Source organism: Amphimedon queenslandica, unplaced genomic scaffold, assembly GCF_000090795.2.
Source record: "Amphimedon queenslandica unplaced genomic scaffold, v1.1 AMPQUscaffold_13505, whole genome shotgun sequence".
NCBI lineage: Eukaryota > Metazoa > Porifera > Demospongiae > Haplosclerida > Niphatidae > Amphimedon > Amphimedon queenslandica.
The window spans coordinates 232,491-240,963 of record NW_003546259.1 but is presented as its reverse complement, the minus strand read 5'-3'; the positions used below and the strand labels follow the sequence as shown (position 1 = coordinate 240,963).

General features: G+C 35.2%; 1 long non-coding RNA gene across 1 annotated transcript; it reads left to right on the top strand.

The window, feature by feature from the left end:
* Window positions 1–5,231: 5,231 nt before the first annotated feature.
* LOC109593790 (uncharacterized) lies at window positions 5,232–5,530 on the top strand. The gene is made up of 3 exons (XR_002191150.1): window positions 5,232–5,252; window positions 5,310–5,410; window positions 5,483–5,530. It is a non-coding gene; the product is annotated as an uncharacterized LOC109593790 (long non-coding RNA).
* Window positions 5,531–8,473: the final 2,943 nt, after the last annotated feature.

Below are 8,473 nucleotides of genomic sequence, written 5' to 3'. Positions count from 1 at the left end.
TAGTCAGTAATACTAGAGAATAATTTATTTTATATTTACAAATTATATCTTATTCATACGTTGCTGCAGATGAAGATGTGATGATAATTCCATATCACCAGCTAGCAAAAGAGAAGCAGCATGTTCAGTACCTGGTCCAGCATCAATTGTAGTATTTACAACATCATCATCAATCATGCTATCAGTTGCATGATTACTATTTCAAGAAACAAATTATTGTATCACTATTCAGTTTTCAAATATCTAACCATTCATCAATTTCATCCTCAAATCCAAGATGATCTTCGGAGTCTGAACAGAAAACTTCATTAGAGTCGTCATCCATGACTAGATCTAATGCCTCATCAGCATTGTATCATCTAGCCATCATTTTAGTACTTAGGAGTCAAAGAAACACTTAAACAATTAACACCTCTTTTGACAGCAGCAAAGATAAGCGCTTGTTGCTAAGAAATCGCTGTACGTAAAAATACGTATTTCATCATTGAAGAATTATTAATCTTATATGAAAAAATAAGTATTTACTAATTAAAGGGTTAAAAGAATTCATTCAACCAAAAGGAAACAGAAAAAAGGAGACAAGTTATACTAAAATATAATTATAGTAAATAATTCACAATTTCTTTCACAAGTTAATAGTATATATAAAGAATGTAAACAAGACATTACTTTTACATTAATTTGTCGAAGTTGATTTTTCTTTAATTACAACTATGAAATATTATGATAAAAATCATTATACTAGAAAATCTAGGTCTTCATTAGTTATTACACATTATATTCTTCAGCAATACGTGCTTTACATGTAATCTAGTCCCAACATAATAGGGCTCTAACACTACTACTATAACCCATAAGAAAGTTTGCAGTCATTACAGTAAGTTTGCACCACATTAGACTCAGCAATTTAATGATACTTTAAGTCGACTGCAAGTTTATTAATAGAATTTGACTAAACTTCTCTACTCTCGTCTAAAACTAAAAAATATATACTAAATTGAAAAGAATTAAACATTATAGGTCATTATAAAAAATGTACCCACTTAAGTGAGCACCAGGGGAGAACTTTGCTTTTACATTCATAATAATTAGTCCATGAATAAATAAGAAATTATACCTTCATTACATACTAAGATCTTTGGCAAGAAAGGTGAGCCAACAAAAAACATCCTGTTTTTGTTGTATGGTAACTATTTTTGGTAAGTGTACTACATATATATATAACTTACTACAATTTATACATCAATGAATATATTTTGAAGATCATGTTTCATTGGTATTGCATAAGGTGTACCTGTTAATTATTCAATTTAGATTAGTTTCATTTAAACGATGTCTTGTCTACCTTTATGTTATGCATATATACCTATTTTGTCCACAAAATGGTAAATTTACAATGTATGTTTGATTCGTGTGCGTTAAATTGACACATAATTCTGATAATAAGTGCTGGAATAAAAATTTTTATTTGGGTTACATAAGTACATTGTTTTGTCATAATCAGTTGATAGGATAGAATTATTACATATTTTGACATGAATATATGCACACATGCAGAGCCTGATATTAAATTCAGACAATGTTGATGCGTTTTGTAAAGATTGCTTAATTTGATCTGCAATATTTATGAAACGATAGACATTTTTTTACATGATTTTGGCATAGTCCTCATGCAGCTTCTTATGCCAGTGCTATAGTACATGGTATTTAAACAAAAAATAGAAACGGAGGAATTCTCAATTTTTAAATGTGGCGTGGTCTTAGAAAATTGACCTTAGCACAAAAAAATGTGACCATAATTGACAAAAGGTACCTCATGGCAGGTAGTGAAATTTGAAATTATAGCTTAAAAAATCCAACTTCCTGAGCTTCATTAATCATAAAAATACTCCAGAGGATGTAAAACGTTCCTGTGCAACTTTTAGAAACAATACTTGTCCAACAGAGGACTCACAGGATGACATTTTTCATTTTGATGATGAATTTTAAAATCCGCAATTAGGTACATTTTGTCAATTATGGTCACAAATTGGACAATTATATTATATAAAAATTTTGTACACACAATTTTCTATTGATTTGTGTTTGCTGCGCATTAAGGTGGCTTACCCATCTCGAGTTATAAGCCTTCGTACATCGTTGTTTGAAGCAAGAAGTGGAGAAATTGCTGTGAAACCTTTTTATGTTTCCGTGTAATTTCCTGGATACAAATGACATCACATGGCAGATTACATGACCATACAAGTTTAAAATGAAAAAAAGTGGCTTGAACAGTGCCATTACATACAGCGATGAGGCATTTTGGATACTCCAGGATGCTATTGTTTACTGAGTAACAATTATATTTATTAGCATAACTATATTCATAGAGTGCTCCTCAAGCCTGTCCAAAGAGCATTCAAGCCTGTCCAAAGAGCATGTCTCTTATAGACATAGTGTTTGTAAAGTCACTCGTGTCAGTAATGTCTATAGTGTCAGTGGTGTCTGTATTGTCAGTGGTGTCTGAGTGTCAGTGGTGTCTGTGGTGTTTGCAGTCTCAGTGGTGTTTGCAGTGCCAGTGGTGTCTGTGGTGCTTGTACTGTCAGTGGTGACTGTGGTGTTTGTAGTGTCAGTGGTGTTCGTAGTGTCAGTGGTATTTGTAGTGTCAGTGGTGTTTGTAGTGTTAGTGGTGTTGTAGTGTCCATAGTGTTTGTAGTGCCAGTACTGTCAGTGGTGTCTGTGGTGTTAGTAGTGTCAGTGGTGTTTGTAGTGCCAGTGGTGTCAGTAGTGCAGTGGTGCCAACAGTATTTGTAGTGTCAGTGGTATTTGTAGTGTCAGTGGTGTTTGCAGTGCAAGTGGTGTCTCTGTTGCTTGTAGTGTTGGTGGTGTCAGTGGTGTCTGTGCTGTTTGTAGTGTCAGTGGTGTTTAGAGTGCCATTGGTGTCAGTGGTGTTTGTAGTGTCAATGGTGTTTGTTGTGTTCGTGGTGTTTGTAGTGTCAATGGTGTCAGTGGTGTCAGTAGTGTCAGTTGTGTCAGTGGTCTCTGTGATGTTTGTAGTGTCAGTGGTGTTTGTAGTGTCAGTGGTGTTTGTAGTGTCAGTGGTGTTCGTCATATCAGTGGTGTTTGTAGTATCAGTCAGTGGTCCAGTGGTATCTGTAGTGTTAGTGGTGTCAGTGAATGTTTTGAATGCACATAGATCTAATAATGACTCTATGTTACATTGACTACACTCAAATAATTATTTTTAAACAATAAATCTAGATGTACACTACAAAGTTAATGAATTCTCAGTATTTATGCCGATAGAGTGGCCTTCTTTTGTTCTTTTGAAAAGATTCATTTCGGTGAAGAGCAACTCCAGTGTCCACTTCCTATACAAAAATGATATTCACAATAGTTGTGGCAATACACATGTACCATACTTACTAATTGGGCTTTTAAAGATTTAACCATTAAGATTTTTGATTTCCTTTGTTCGGAAAGTTGCCGAATTACATTACGTATTTCATCCGTCTCTTTCTCTATAGTATTTAGTTTTTGCTATCTAAACAAATACATGTATGTAACATGATGGAGAATTCAGAATTGGAGATGGTTTCTTCCTTACTATTTTTTCACTGGCCATGATAGAGTCTCGTCCCACCGTGGTGGTCATGTGCCTATGCTGTCGATCGATCAATTCTAGTCCCATCTCATATGGGCGCACTGGGCCGGTCGGCTACTCAGGCACTGCCATAAAACCTGTGGCTGTGGCTGCATGAATACCACTTGGATCTATGATCATGGCTGCTAATTCTATAGAGGATTCTTCACGTCAATCAAGAATAAATTGTTCTTATTGTGAATTATCCTACGCTGATAAGAAAGGACTGGCTAGGCACATAAAGCAGTGCTATCTAGAGAGGATTGATGCGACTGGAACTCTACAATGTCCTTTTTTTTAATCGGCAAAGTCCGATTCAGTTTGCATGCATCAGAAAATTTAAATAAGAAAAATTTACAACATGCCGTGTTTGATATTTATTGTTTTGTACTATAATTTAATAGACTGATGCACAGTAATAATGAATATTTAGGGTGGGCTACAAAATTGAGTAAGATTTATAAAATTTTAAGTATCATTCATTATGCTACCGTGTACATACAACATATATTATGTGCGGCAGGGGTGGATCTAGGCTTCAGGGGCCAATAAACTATTCATTAGTGTTGTGGTCAATAATTTAAGTGTGCACACTGACTAAATAATTATTTTTAGAACAAAACAATATTTATGCCTATTCTTATCGGTAGTAGCAAACTTATCAATTATGCTGTCATCTTGTAATTCCTAAGCTACTTCACAATGGAAAGATCTGACAGCTTATCGTCTGTCATTCTTGTTCTTAATCTAGTCCCATATTGAAAATAATCTTCTTGCTCTCGTAACAGCAATAGTTAGTGTAATTTGAAGGAGCATACAAACTGTCTTAGACCTTAGATAGTAGAGTAAATGAAAGAGATTGGAAACTACCGTTCCCGCCTGGCGATGAGGTTTTCGTCACCCCTGGTTACTATTATTCCGCAATAATTCTAATTATTATGTGAAATAATTATTATTCATAAATGGTACCACCTATATGAATCAACATGTGAGGCGAGTGGATTAAGAGCGAGCCAAAAAAAAGTCTACAACTCTTGATAATAGCTATTAGGGGTACAGATAAGAGTGCATGCAAGACTAGTCAGGCGAGGACAGAGAAAGAATCAGAATGACAGTTATATATATGTGGACAGTTGGAGGCTTGAAGCTGTAGCATGAGGTATAGTCTTTATCATTGAACATTTAGCTTAGATCTTAAACTCTGCTTTTTGTAGCTGCTCTTTCTTCTCTTTTTTAAAATGCTCCATCTTCCTGTCAACAAAGGTGAAACCTAATTCTCAAATACAGTTCTATAATTTCTGTGATAACAATATCGGTGGTACTGCTTGGAGTCACTTCCTGTTGAGCTTCGACCTCTATTAACAGCGTTTTCCAAGCATCAGACACTCTAGGCTTGATAATCTTCAATGCCAATTCTTTTGGCTGGCCTAATGAGTGTGTGGTGTCTCTTGCTGGCATGGTGTTCAGATATGTTTGTATTTCTGTCTCCAAGGCTCTCAGGAATCGATAAAAACCATTTGTGCACTTGATGAGACCCCCTCAAATAATGGCATTAAACCATTCATTCTCAAATTCTGTTCAGGTGTCCTGTGCTGTGGTGTTGTGATTCTGATCATAGTTTTCGATGAAGGTATTTAGGATATCTTGTATTTCCAATAATTTATTTCTTATTTTCCTAATAATGTAGCCACCAACGTACCACAGAGCATTTTCTTTATCGGGAGACAAGTGAGACATTTTGTCAACAATGTACGGAGAGCTTTTTGTAGGATAGACTTCAATCCAATGGTGAATGAAGTAGAAGAATGTGAGATAAAATGAGAGAATATTTGATCCTTGTATTTTTGCATCGGTATATAGACATGACCAAAAATTGCTATATTCAGATGATGATGTAAATTGTGAGAAGCGGATCCATATAGCTTGACGTATTTTACTGTTGGTTGGAGGCACAGAAAGATTAAACAGACTCTGAAGAAATAGGTCAAATTTTTCTGCATCATCTCCTTTCAATAGCCACTCATTCATTTCTACAGCAAGTTCAGCATGACGTGCTTCAGCAGAAGAAATGCTAAACCCCTTGTCTTTTATAGCATTTGTGACTATACCTATAATTATTGGTTAAACTTTAAAAACCACGTGGACATGTATAATATTATCTTACTTAATAGTGTGACTTTTGTTTTAATAGTTGTTTTTTAAACTTGAGATTGTTGTGTGGTCCTTTCTCTTTTTGGTAGTGGTTCTGTTGATATCATTGGCAAATCCTTGAACTCACTTCTTGTATGGACATTGCCCGTGAGTATCAATCTTAATGGTGTTGACCATTCTAAGGGCATTGCTGTTCTGAGAAAATTGATGGCAAGATGGATTTTCGTTGACACAGCCTCTCTGCCTTTGCCTTCCAAAATACTTTTCCAATGGATCTTGAGATATGTGCTCACTTAGAAAAGACTTAACTCCAGGAATAATAATGATACATTTAAGCAAATCAATGAAAGAGTAAGCTATTGTTATAGTAAAATTATGGTAATTTAAGAATTAATTATTTTTACCAGTTATTCTGATTCCCAGTAATGTTTCCTGACTTTTGATTAAATTATTTTTCTCCCTCACCTTTAAGTCCTCTTTTGATTTAACTTGGTCCTCCCAGTTTTTTAACCATGGTAGGAATTCAGACTGCATCCACTAAGTGGGTTTTCTTCTTGAAATACAAATTTTATGCATATATTTTTTATACGTTAATCCTCAAGTCATTATTCCATCTATATGGTGACTGAAAGTACTTCCTTTTGGTGTAGCATGTGTAATTTGTGACATTGAGGCAATCAAAAATTTTATCAAACATTTCTATATATTTTTCTGTTTCTTCTGATTCTTCCTTTAGGTATGTCCTAAGGGCTGTTGCAACAATTTGACTGAGAACCTTTATAATGAAAGGACGAGTAAACTTATCTACATACATGTACAGTGTATTTTTAACTAACTTGAGCTGCTAGATCAACTTTCATTTTGGAGAAGTTTGTCAGGAAAACGTGCTCATATTTGATATTAGGTAGTACTGTGAGGCCTGTGGATTCTGTTATGATATGATACAGCTTTACTTTAAACTTCCAGCTAATGGAATTTCCGTTGTACTATGTAAAGTAAAATGTATAATAATTTTTATTCATGTACAGCTGTATGTATAATTTTTATTACCTGCATGTTTCTTGACTGATTTGCAAGGCAGTTGCTGGCAATTTTAATGAGTTGAGAAGGGTCGGAGAAAAGAAAGATTTCACGGCTGTTGTTGCTCAACGGAATCTTAATTTTATGAGGTACAGTTGTATTTGGATTAGATACAATTTGCATGAATTTGCGATTGACAGAACAGCCATCGAGTGTGATGGTCAATACTTTAAAGCCACATCTCTCTATTCTCATTATACCCTTATAGAATATTGGTACCATTTGTTCTCCCGTTAGATTTGATGTGACAAACAAAGCATAAGGGAAAGTGAGACTGGTGAAGAGGCCTCTTATCATTAAAACAAGCATTGTCTTAGCTAATGAATGTGTATTATTAGATGCATCTCCAATTGCTTTCTGTGTACTCTCTTTCTAGCTGTAACAGGTGGTCATTGATCTCCAATTCTGCAGTACCCCACTAAGTCAACAGTTGTTTTATCGTACACAAGCCCCTGTTTCATGTACATCTCATCGGCGATGATGCCTACATACTTCTGATGGCTCTCCAATGATTGTAGCTTGGAATCCAGTACGAGTTGCTTGTCAAGCTCATTCGAAAAACCAATTTCTGGTTCATTGTGGTGAATATATTGACGGAGCGTGCATTGAGATGGTAAGTGTAAGCATTTTGACTTTCTTAGCAATTCATAAGCTGTGGAAGATTTTTGTTGGAGGTAAACACACCATCTAATCATTGCTGGATTCCAACGCATCCCTGTAGGCAAGGCACTTCGTGTAGCAGCTTTGTATTGGCTCATCCAGAATATGTATGGGAAGCTATCTTCAGGAAACGCTTTTGTTATTTCATTGTGGTGGTGCTGCATTATGCTGAACAAGTCTTGATGAGTGTTCTGATTTACTGTTATTGAGTGGTCATCATGTTCTATCATTTTTTCCAGGTGTGCAATCCGTGCATTTTTTTCTTCTATTGTTGCTTTCAAAGATGTGATTTCTCTTTGAGCTATTGTATTTTGAGATTGAAGGCTAACCATTGAATTTTTTGTTTGGTTGCCTATGTATCTGTTGTTGGTAAATTTGGATATTTTTGAACTTTTTGGAACAGTTAATACTGACAATAGAGAGTAGAGACTTCTGCGATGCATTGTGCATGAGGTACATCTGATGCTGTTTGCAGATGATGTAATGAGTAGAGACAGTTAATATGACGTACAGTTGGAAGTGGCTAGTAATCTATTGATGCTACTTCAGCACCTAAAGTTATAGTTCAAATGGTGACATTAAGTTATAATTATTTTGTAGTTACCTTGATTATTAAGGAACTTCCAATTTCTTTTTAAAAGCCAATTCAATGAATTTATCCTCTGGGTTTCCTTCACAGATACTGACTTTTTGAATTGTGTTAATAATGGTCAAAATCGTCTCTGTGCTGCAAATTTTTGTGATATTGTGCCACAGTGTCTATGTGAATGGGACGATTAAACAGTGATACACAGAAGCTGAGGTCATCGTGGATTGTGACTGAGAATGAGACTTCATCTTTGTCATTAATTCTGCACAGTTTTAACTGCTGTTTGGAGTTCATAGTGGACACCCACTGTGGTGGTAGTGATTGCTGCTTTTTGCATAACTGTTGCTTGTAATACTATAATATTTTGATTT